Below are 11,866 nucleotides of genomic sequence, written 5' to 3'. Positions count from 1 at the left end.
TCCTCGCTGTCCCTCTGCCTCCAACCTGCCTGGTACTTACGGCTGACTTGCCACCTGCCTAGGTATCTTGTATGGCTCATGTTCCCACCCTTTCATATGTTCTCAATGAAGCCTTGGGTCAGGAAGATCCCCTGGAGGAGGAAATAGCAACCCACTCCAGTAATTTTGTGGGGGAGAATCTATGGACAGGGAAGCCTGGCATGTTGCGGTCCAGCGGGTAGCAAAGAGCAAGACACGACTGAGCGACCGAACAACAAGAACAGCAGAGTAGAGCCACTTTATGTGTTTCCGAACCTGGAACCTAGAGCCCAGATAATAAGAATGGTACCACATGTACTCTGTATATAGCTTCTTTCACCTACGTTATGTCTCCCAGATTTATCATTATTGTTGCCTGTGGTTACAAATCAATGAAAATCATTTATTTTCATTGCTGCCTAGTATTCCCCTATGACCTTTTATGTACACTACAGTTTCCTGTTCTCCCAGTCCCTTGCCCAGCTTCCAGGCCATATCTTAGATGGAAGTCAGGAGGAAGTTTGTGTGTGTTAAGGGGTGAGTCTGTCTGACTTTTCTGCTTCCTCTAAAATCACCCCACACTAAAGAAATTGAAAAGCCATGGTCATGCCTGCTTGTCTCCACCCCTAGTTTTACAGAAAATGACACCCAGTGCAGGGAAGGGGCTTGCCCAAGGTCACTCAGCTGGTAAATGGCAGAAGACTTGGCTCTGACCAGAAGCCTCTCAGGAGGAGGAAGCACATTTTCCTCTAAAGCTAGATGGAGGAGGGCAGCTGAGGCTCTGATCAAGAGTCTCAGACAAGAGTTTTGAAAGTTGTTTAAGTGCCAAACTGTATGCAGAAGGAATTCTAAAAGTGAAAGAGGAACACTCTTGATTGAAACCCTGGGTTCCCGAGGCAGCCTTCGAGGTGTCTCCTTAGGATTCTGGGGATCTCTGAGCTCCTGCAGCTCTGTCTGAGCTGCCTCAGGGATATCAAGACCTTGTTTCCAGGTGCCTATGGCCCTGGCTTAGCTGGTACTCCAAGGATTCAAGAGTCAGAAGAGGCCATGATTTCCTGTCTGGAAGTGCTGACTATTGCCTGAAAAGAAAAAAAAAAGAAAGAAAGCTCTCCTGCTTAACCAAATGTACTTAAAAAATTAAATATAGACTCACTATCGGTTCATTCATTTTAGTAGCTCACTAGTGTCCGACTCTTTTGACTGACCATACCCCACTCCTAGGTATTTACTCACCAGAAATGAAAACATATGCTCACAAAAAGAACTGTATGAGAATGCTTATGGTTGCTTTATTAATGCATATGCCCCAAACTGGAAACTATTCAAATGTGTGGCAACTGGTGAACAAACTGTCCTACATTCACATAATGAAATACTACTCAGTAACGAAAAGGAGTGAACTGCTGAAATATACAGCAGTATAGCTGAATCTCAAAAGCTATAAGTGAGAGATACCAGACAAAAAAACAGTATATCCAATGCATGAGTCCATTTACATGCCATTCTAGAGAGACAGAGCTACAGGGACAGACATGAAATCAGTGGCTGCCAGTTACCAGGAGTGGAAGGAACTCAGGGAACTTGTTGGAGTGATAGAAATACACTATAATTTGATTATGGTCATCATTACATAATTGTGTATGCCTGTCAAATTATATGGGCCTCCCTGGTGGCTCAGATGGCGAAAAATTTTCCTCAAATGCAGGGGACCTGGGTTCAATCCCTGGATGGGAAAGATCTCCTGGAGAAGGGAATGACTATCCACTCCAGTATTCTTTCCTGGGAAATCCCATGGACAGAAGAGCCTGGCCATTATATAAATAGACTTGTGCCCCTTAAATATGTAAATTTTATTATAGATAGAATTTAATTTAATTATACATAGAATTATACCTCAACATAAATGAAAGCATAATTTTATGTGACTGTTCACAGCAGCTTTTTTTGGTAATAGTTAAAAACTGGAAACATCTTAATGACCAGCAAGTGATGAATGGCTCCAAAATAAACAATAATGGGACAGCCATACAATGGAATACTTCAGAACAATGAAAGGGAGGGTTTATTGAAACATGCTACATCCAGATAAATTTGCTGCATATTGAGTGCAGCACTTTCACAGCATCATCTTTCAGGATTTGAAATAGCTTAACTGGAATTCCATCCCTTCCACTAATTTTGTTCATAGTGATGATTCCTACCTAAGGCCCACTTGACTTTGCATTCCAGAATATCTGGCTTTAGGTGAGTGATCACACCATTGTGATTATCTGGGTCGTGAAGATCTCTTTTGTACAGTTCTTCTGTGTGTTCTTGCCACCTCTTCTTAATATCTTCTGCTTCTGTTAGGTCCATACCATTTCTGTCCTTTATTGCGCCCATCTTTGCATGAAATGTTCCCTTGGTATCTCTAATTTTCTTGAGGAGATCTCTAGTCTTTTCCATTCTGTTATTTTCCTGTTTCTTTGCATCGATCACTGAGGAAGGCTTTCTTATCTCTCCTTGCTATTCTTTGGAACTCTGCATTCAAATGGGTATATCTTTCCTTTTCTCCTTTACCTTTTGCTTCTCTTCTATCCACAGCTATTTGTAAGTCCTCCTCAGACAACCATTTTGCCTTTTTTCATTTCTTTTTTTGAGGGATGGTCTTGATCCCTGCCTCCTATACAACGTCATGAACCTCCGTCCATAGTTCTTCAGGCACGCTGTCTATCAGATCTAATGCCTTGAATCTATTTGTCACTTCCACTGTATAATCATAAGGATTTGATTTAGGTCATACCTGGTGTTCACTGGAAGGACTGATGCTAAAGCTGAAACTCCAATACTTTGGCCACCTCGTGCGACGAGTTGACTCACTGGAAAAGACTCTGATGCTGGGAAAGGTTGGGGGCGAGAGGAGAAGGGGACGACCGAGAATGAGATGGCTGGATGGCATCACTGACTCGATGGACGTGAGTTTGAGTGTACTCCGGGAGTTGGTGATGGACAGGGAGGCCTGGCGTGCTGTGATTCATGGGGTCGGACAGAGAGTCGGACACGACTGAGCGACTGAACTGAACTGAACTGAAGTGGTCTAGTGGTCAGTTTTCATTCCAATCCCAAAGAAAGGCAATGCCAAAGAATGCTCAAACTACCGCACAATTGCACTCATCTCACATGCTAGTAACCACTCCAGTGTTCTTGCCTGGAGAATCCCAGGGATGGGGGGAGCCTGGTAGGAGGCTGTCTATGGTGTCACACAGAGTCAGACACGACTGAAGTGACTTAGCAGCAGAAGCAGCACATGCTAGTAAAGTAATGCTCAAAATTCTCCAAGCCTGGCTTCAACATTACGTAAACTGTGAACTTGTAGATGTTCAATCTGGATTTAGAAAAGGCAGAGGAACCAGAGATCAAATTGCTAACATCCACTGGATCATCGAAAAAGCAAGAGAGTTTCAGAAAAATATCTACTTCTCCTGTATTGACTATGCCAAAGCCTTTGATTGTGTGGGCCACAACAAACTCTGGAAAATTCTTCAAGAGTTGGGAATACCAGACCATTTGACATGCCTCTTGAGAAATCTGTATGCAGGTCAGGAAGCAATAGTTAGAACTGGACATGGAACAACAGACTTGTTCCAAATAGGGAAAGGAGTACATCAAGGCTGTATATTGTCACCCTGCTTATTTAACTTCTATGCAGAGTACAACATGAGAAACGCTGGGCTGGAAGAAGCACAAGCTGGAATCAAGATTGCCGGGAGAAATATCAATAACCTCAGATATGCAGATGACATCACCCTTATGGAAGAAAGCGAATAAGAACTAAAGAGCCTCTTGTTGAAAGTGAAAGGGGAGTGAAAAAGTTGACTTAAAGCTCAACATTCAGAAAACTAAGATCATGACATCTGGTCCCATCAATTCATGGCAAATAGATGGGGAAACAGTAGAAACAGTGACAGGCTTTTATTTTCTTGGGCTCCAAAATCACTGCAGATGGTGACTGCAGCCATGAAATTAAAAGATGCTTGCTCCTTGGAAGAAAAGTTATGACCAACCTAGACAGCATATTAAAAAGCAGAGACATTACTTTGTCAACAAATGTCTGTCTAGTCAAGGCTATGGTTTTTCCAGTAGTCATGTATGGATGTGAGAGTTGGACTGTGAAGAAAGGTGAGCGCCGAAGAATTTCTCTTTTGAACTGTGGTGCTGGAGAAGACTCTTGAGAGTCCCTTGGACTGCAGGGAGAGCCAACCAGTCCATCCTAAAGCAGACCAGTCGTGGGTGTTCATTGGAAGGACTGATGCTGAAGCTGAAACTCCAATACTTTGGCCACCTCACGGGAAGAGTTGACTCACTGGAAAAGACTCTGATGCTGGGAGGGATTGGGGGAGGGAGGAGACGGGGACGACAGAGAATGAGATGGCTGGATGGCATCACCGACTCGATGGACATGAGTTTGAATGAACTCCCGGAGTTGGTGATGGACAGGGAGGCTGGCGTGCTGTGATTCATGGGGTCGCGGAGAGTCTGACACGACTGAGCAACTGAACTGAGCGGAACTGAAGATAGCTCACATATTCAGAACCTAGCTTGTTAAGCTTTTTTCTCATTTCCATACCAGTTCCTCTACCTTGATTTGTTGTTGTTCAGGGGCTCAGTTGTGTTCAGCTCTTTGTGATCCTGTGGACTGCAGCATACTAGGCTTCCCAGTTCTTCACCATCTCCAGGAGCTTGCCCAAACTCATGGCCATTGAGTTGTTGATGCCATCCAACCATTTTGTCATCTGTTGTCCCCCTCTCTTCTGCCTTCTGTCTTTCCCAGCATCAGGGTCTTTTCCAACGAGTCAGCTCTTCACATCAGGTGGCCAAAGTATTAGGCACGAATACTGGAGTGGATAGCGGTTCCCTTCTCCAGGGGATCTTCCCAACCTAGGGATCAAACCCAGGTCTCCTGCATTGCATGCAGATTCTTTACCGTCTGACCCACCTGGAAAGCTCCTACTTTGGTTAATGATATTAGCTACTCTGTCACTTCCTGGAAACTTTCCTAAACTGGAAAATTCAGGATTAGTCTTCCTGTTCTTGAATCTATCTTGAATTGTCTCTTGAATTTGAAGCTCAATTTTCCATCTCTATTACTTTTCATCTGGAATACTGTAATAGCCGCCAAAATAGTTGCCTCCCTTTCTTTCAATTTATTTCCATTTATTAAATATCTGAGTATACAAATGAATTGGTATGTTATGAGTTCAATGCAACAGGACATTAACAATCAAGTAAATCACAATGGGTTATTTAATTCTGATTGTCTCATAAAGACAGAATAGAAGTTTCTCTGAGATTCAAACTTTTTCTTGGTACCAAATTATAGGAAAAGCTATTCCTTGGATGAAGGACACTGGAAAACATAACAGTCAATTTCTTCAAATGGATTTTCTTTTTAGAAATGAAAAAAAAAGTGAATAATGAGGGAAAGTAGCTCTGGAAGCCTAAAGCAAAGTCTTACCTTTGAAGGCTAGTGGATTTAGCTGAGCTGAAGGAAATAAGGCATTTTGGAAGGTAGAAAAACATTGAGCAGTACCTTCAAAATTATGAGGGGAAGATATTTCCAACTTAGAATTCAATTGCCATCATTCTGGTTGTTAAAGTGTAGATATAGATGTTTTCAGACATGCAAGTCCACACTGTTCACTTGCCAGACTCTTTTTTTCTCAGGAATCTCCTAAATGAGAGGCCAATTTTGAGCCAGGCTGCTGTCTTTGTAAATAAAGTTTTACTGAAACACAGCCAGGTTCCATTGTTTACAGCTACTCTCAATGTTATAATGGCAGGGTAACTCAGAAGCTGTATGATCCACAAAACCTATTTACTAGCTAGATCTTTACAGAAAAAGTTTGCCAATAAGGTGCATTTTATCTCAATTATAAATGAGAAATCTCTGGTAATGAGAGGAACAGTTGTGATCTTTTTCAGGCTAAAACGAAGAAGTCAGAATGCAAAAGATGAAAGAGAGGACTTCTTTTTACCAAAAGATGTGTTTAAAATAAGTGGACTAAAGCAAGGTATGGAGACGAAGTGACAGATTAAAGCTTTTTTGGTTTTTTTTTGGGCCACACCGTACAGATTGCAGGATCTTAGTTTAATCCATCACCCCATCCCCTCCCTGACGTGGAAGTCCCAGTCCTAACCACTGGGCTGCCAGGGAATTCCCAAATAGAGCTATTTTAAGGAGAATGAATATTTGCTCTTTAGACTAGTGGGATGTGGTTATTATTGCTTGTTTTATTATTCAATTTTCCCATTCCCTATCACAGGGTGGATCAGTGATCTAAACTAAATCAATCAACTCTCTTGTCCCAAGATTTTAAACTCGACACTGTCAAAGAAATGAATCTTTGTTTTGTGTTTGAATCAATTAAGGTGATTTTAATTTCTATGGCTATGAGAAAGAGGAATTCAGAATACCCTTGGGCTGATAAAAAGTAGCCACGGAGTATATACAGTGCCTCCAAGGTTTGTGAATTCATTTGTGATATGAATGAGAAAATTCAATTGCTTAAGACAGGAGTCTCTTACTAGGTATTAAAGAAACTATAATAACAAGAAATAGAGCTGACATATGTTGGAAATTTAAACATGATCTTTGTCCATTTAAGAGTTAATCTCTTATTCATTGTGCTCTTCTAGTCATCAGAATGTAACTTTTTCTAATCATCTCTTTTGTTATTGAGAAATATTAGACCGACAGAGTACCTTGGGTTTTTTGTTGCTTTGTTGTTTTGACTGCACCTTGTGACATGTGAGATCTTAGTTCCCTGACTAGGGATTGAACCTGTGCCCCCTGCAGTTGATACACAGAGTCTTTACTACTGAACTACCAGGAAATTCCTCAACAGAGTACTTTGGGATTCCAAGAGAATTTATGTCAACAATACATAAGTCTCACCTATTATCATTTCAACCTATGGTCTGTTTTAATTTCAACCAAGGTTGAATCAAAGTTTGGGATTTATGATTCTTATTCTGCAACATCTGGAAGTGAAAGGCTGTGTTGTTGCGGGATCATTTGGGGGCAGTTCCTTGAGGGATGATCTTCAAGTTTCTGTTATGGAAATCCTGAGAACTGCCCAGTTTCTATCCTTCGTGATGTTTAGTTTTTCTTTGTTTCTGTAAACTACTCCAGTGCTGTGTGTGCTGTGCTTAGTCACTCAGTCATGTCCGACTCTTTGCTGCCCCATGGACTGTACCCCGCCAGGCTCCTCTGTCCATGGGATTTTCCAGGCAAGAGTACTGGAGCAGGTTGACATTTACTCCTCCAGCGGACCTTCCCAACCCAGGGATCAAAGCCATGTCTTTTCATCTGCATTGGCAGGTGGGTTCTTTACCACTTGTGCCATCCAGGAAGCCCAGACTACTCTGGGACTCTTCTTCACATATTGCTGTACATACGTGAGCTTTTTTTCTGTACCAGGAGCCAGAGAAACCCCAACTGATACTACTTAGCGACAATTTGTAGATAGTGAATAAAAGTGAGAGAGAAGATAGGATTATAGGCTACTCCCAGGTCTCTGGTTTGATCAACTGGATGCTGGATCCACACAGTCTAAGGGATACCAGAAGAAGATTTGAGAAAGGAGATGGAAACTCACCTTTTAATACTGACAAACATGTAGGACATATAGGTAGAGATGACTTAACTGGAGAAGGAAATCAAGGATATTTAGTAATTGAAGATGAGGGAGTAGGGATTGCAAAGAAGAGCAGGTGGAGTGAGAAGAGGTCTGTGGTTAAAATCCCCAAAAATGGTGATTTTGAGAGGGTGGCAGAGAAAGAAGACAACAAAGGTAACTGATTAGAAAAGAATCAGGAGAAAGTGGTGAAGTAAAATCAACAGAGGAGAGTTTTGAAAGGGATGATGGAGTCAATAGTACTTACTGAGGTTGGAATGAAAAGTAACCACTGGAGTTTGCATTTGGCTGGTCTTCAAGAGATCAGTTTCAGGGAAGTCTGGGTGGTTAAGGAAAGAATAAGATGCGGCCTGGATATAAGAATGGAAAGAAAAGTATTGGGATATGTTATTTTTTTAAGGGGAGACTTGGAGACAGACTAGGATAAGAAGGAAGAACACTGAAGGTGCATTGTTCTGGAACAAGGGTCCTCTGGGAGAACATGATTTTCTTAGGATATAGAAACATGGATAGTTTTAAAAGACTCAATCTCTAGATGATATATATTCTTCCTTCAAATTGCTTTGCCTAAGAATGCCTCTAAAATCAAGGTTTCTATTTCACAATGGCCCTTCTCTCACTTTACAAAAGCAAGCCATGCCTCTTAGCCATCTCCCAGTTAACTAGGATTGTTTGCATTCAGAGGGGAACAGTTCCATTACTATCATCAAAGGGATAATTGGATATATCAAATTAGGTAATAAGGAAGTGAATGAAGGCAACTGGTTATCTTTTTTTTTTCCTGTCAAAAGTTCCTGTTTTTTTCATTGAGATACGTTTTCAATAATATTTTACTTTTTATGTTTAATAACTCAAAAGTTGTAACATTAAAAATATGTTAATCAGTAATAGTTGAAGCCTTAAAAATGTTTGTAATGTATTCATGTTGTTTTCATAAATTGTGAACTATTAATTATGATTACTTGGTCATAATAATTTTTAAAAAAACTTTAAATATTCAAATTTATATACATATTTTTGTTGAAGAAAAGGATGACAAAACAAAAAGATTTTCAAGATTAAAACTATATTGCATTAGTATAAATTATAAATTGCTTCCAATGCAGGGGATATGGGCTCGATCTTGGTCAGGGATTTAAGATCCCATGTGCCGTGAGGCCAAAAAAAATTGCTAAGAATAACAAAGTTATTCATGAGTACAGTGAGCTTTTAAAGTAAATAAAATTCCATGAGGAAATGCAATTATGTAAAATTTTCTTATTACTAGGAATATATTCATGTATTTTTTAAAACAGATGATGGTGAACATCAAATCAATATCTTATGTAGAAAAAGATCTTGTTTAGAATCTATATTTTTTAAGTGATAGAAGAGTACTCTTGCCTGGACAATCCCATGGGCAGAGGAGCCTGGTAAGCTGCAGTCCATGGGGTCTCAAAGAGTCCGATAGGATTGAGGGACTTCACTTTCACTTTTCACTTTCATGCATTGGAGAAGGAAATGGCAACCCACTCCAGTGTTCTTGCCTGGAGAATCCCAGGGACAGGGGAGCCTGGTAGGCTGCCGTCTATGGGGTTGCACAGAGTCGGACACGACTGAAGCAACTTAGCAGCAGCAGAGCTTTTATTTTAAAATGGAATTATTTACAATAGAATCCACTGTTAAAATTCTTTATTTTCAATTCTTTAAGTTATGAGAGAAAGTTTTAGCTGCCAGTTGAAAAATATGTAAATGGGTTATACTGTTTTCCAAAATTTTAGGGGGAGTGGGAGAATGTGTACAAAAACCTATGAAGTCACTCTTCTAAGGAAGTAAGAGGAGATAGACTCATCTGGTATAGGGATAAAGCCTATCCCTAGAAAATAGGTTGCCTCATTCTCTAGAATGCAAGGTATGGTATCCTCCTGGACCAGGTCAACTTTTTGCCTTTTCCCAATGGTATCTGGGAGGGAAAAATAAAGTGAATGGTGGGGCTTGTCCAGGGTTGGGATTGATTGTCACCTTCTGTAAGATAGAAACCAAGTAAAGAAAGACTTGAATGTTCTAATAAGAATTCATTGCCATAAACAGAAAGTGGTGAAAATGTCTGAGGTGAGAATGAGGATCTAAAACATACTCTATGTCCCTAAAAATAAAAGCTTAAACTAATTAGGATTTTCTCTTTCTCATTCAATAACAAAATTGGAATCAGGCTGACCATAGGTTATGTGGCAGCTCCCACAGTATTCAGGGACCTGGCCTCCTGCTATGGTTTGGCTTCAGTGGCCTTCAGTGGTAGGTACATCATGTTCATAACATGGTGGCTGGAGCTCCATCCATGTCCAAATTACCTGAAAAGGCAGGAATTAACAGAAAGGACAGGAAGCAAAAATGACATATTCTTTCTAAACAAATCATGGCTATTGCATTAGTTTCTAGATGCATGTGCTGCTGCTGCTAAGTCACTTCAATTGTGTCTGACTCTGTGCGACCCCATAGATGGCAGCCCACCAGGCTCCCCCGTCCCTGGGATTCTCCAGGCAAGAACAATGGAGTGGGTTGTCATTTCCTTCTCCAATGCATGAAAGTGAAAAGTGAAAGTGAAGTCACTCAGTCGTGTTCGACCCTCAGCAACCCCATGGACCGCAGCTTTCTAGGCTCTTCCATCCATGGGATTTTCCAGGCAAGAGTACTGGAGTGGGGTGCCATTGCCTTCTCCGTCTAGATGCATTTAGCCGTTCCACAATTGGAATTGCTTCAAATATTCCTTTCCCACAGTTTTCTATGTTCTTTCCACCTAGTCTTCCAATAAAGAAGTTTGAGGCTTCTGTATTTTCAGTTCATCTTTTTTGTATTTTCCTCCTCTTAGATTGCCGGGAGAAATATCAATAACCTCAGATATGCAGATGACACCACCCTTATGGCAGAAAGTGAAGAGGAACTAAAAAGCCTCTTGATGAAAGTGAAAGAAGAGAGTGAAAAAGTTGGCTTAAAGCTCAACATTCAGAAAACTAAGATCATGGCATCCAGTCCCATCACTTCATGGGAAATAAATGGGGAAACAGTGGAAACAGTGGCTGACTTTATTTTTTTGGTCTCCAAAATCACTGCAGATGGTGACTGCAGCCATGAAATTAAAAGATGCTTACTCCTTGGAAGGAAAGTTATGACCAACCTAGATAGCATATTAAAAAGCAGAGACATTACTTTGCCAACCAAGGTCTGTCTAGTCAAAGCTATGGTTTTTCCGGTGGACATATATGGATATAAGAGTTGGACTGTGAAGAAAGCTGAGCGCTGAAGAATTGATGCTTTTGAACTGTGGTGTTGGAGAAGACTCTTGTGAGTCCCTTGGACTGCAAGGAGATCCAGCCAGTCCATCCTAAAGACCAGTCCTGGGTGTTCACTGGAAGGACTGATGCTGAGGCTGAAACTCCAATACTTTGGCCACCTCATGTGACAAGTTGACTCATTGGAAAAGACCCTGATGCTGGGAGGGATTGGGGGCAGGAGGAGAAGGGGACGACAGAGGATGAGATGACTGGATGGCATCACCGACTCGATGCACATGAGTTTGGGTGAACTCTGGGAGTTGGTGATAGACAGGGAGGCCTGGCGTGCTGCGATTCATGGGGTCACAAACAGTCGGACATGACTGAGCGACTGAACTGAACTGAATACTTTTGAAAGACATACTTTTAGCATTCCTCTATCTCAAGTTGCTACTCCTCTAGTTTTCTGTGTCAAGTCTACTGTTTTCTTGGTTATTAAATTAAAAATAAAATTTTCAGTGACTAAAAAAATGTACTCCAAATCTACAGGAATTAGTAAAACAGGAAAGATTCTATATGGTGGTTAGAGATTGATGTTTCTGAGCTTGAGTTTTAGAAAGTGGAATGTTTTGAATCATGACATGGTTTTATGTGCAGTGAAATATGTCTTCAATCAATAACCGGCTGAAAAGAGCAAAGATGAAGATCATTAATGTTGGACCTCTGTTGGCAGATTGGATCCAGTCCCTGACTTTTTCAGCAACCTAAACGAATACCAGATGAGTCTTATTTATTTACATAGAATTTTGGTTTGTCTGGGACTTTGGGAATGGATAACTGAATCTTTTAGTGTAGTTGGATTTTCTAGATAGTTTAGAATTAAATCTTTAAGGCACTAAAATTGCTTACTTATAATCATTT

Source organism: Moschus berezovskii, chromosome 7 (genome assembly GCF_049115385.1).
Source record: "Moschus berezovskii isolate FMDL1 chromosome 7, NW_MosBer_1.0, whole genome shotgun sequence".
NCBI lineage: Eukaryota > Metazoa > Chordata > Mammalia > Artiodactyla > Moschidae > Moschus > Moschus berezovskii.
This window is presented reverse-complemented; position numbering follows the sequence as displayed.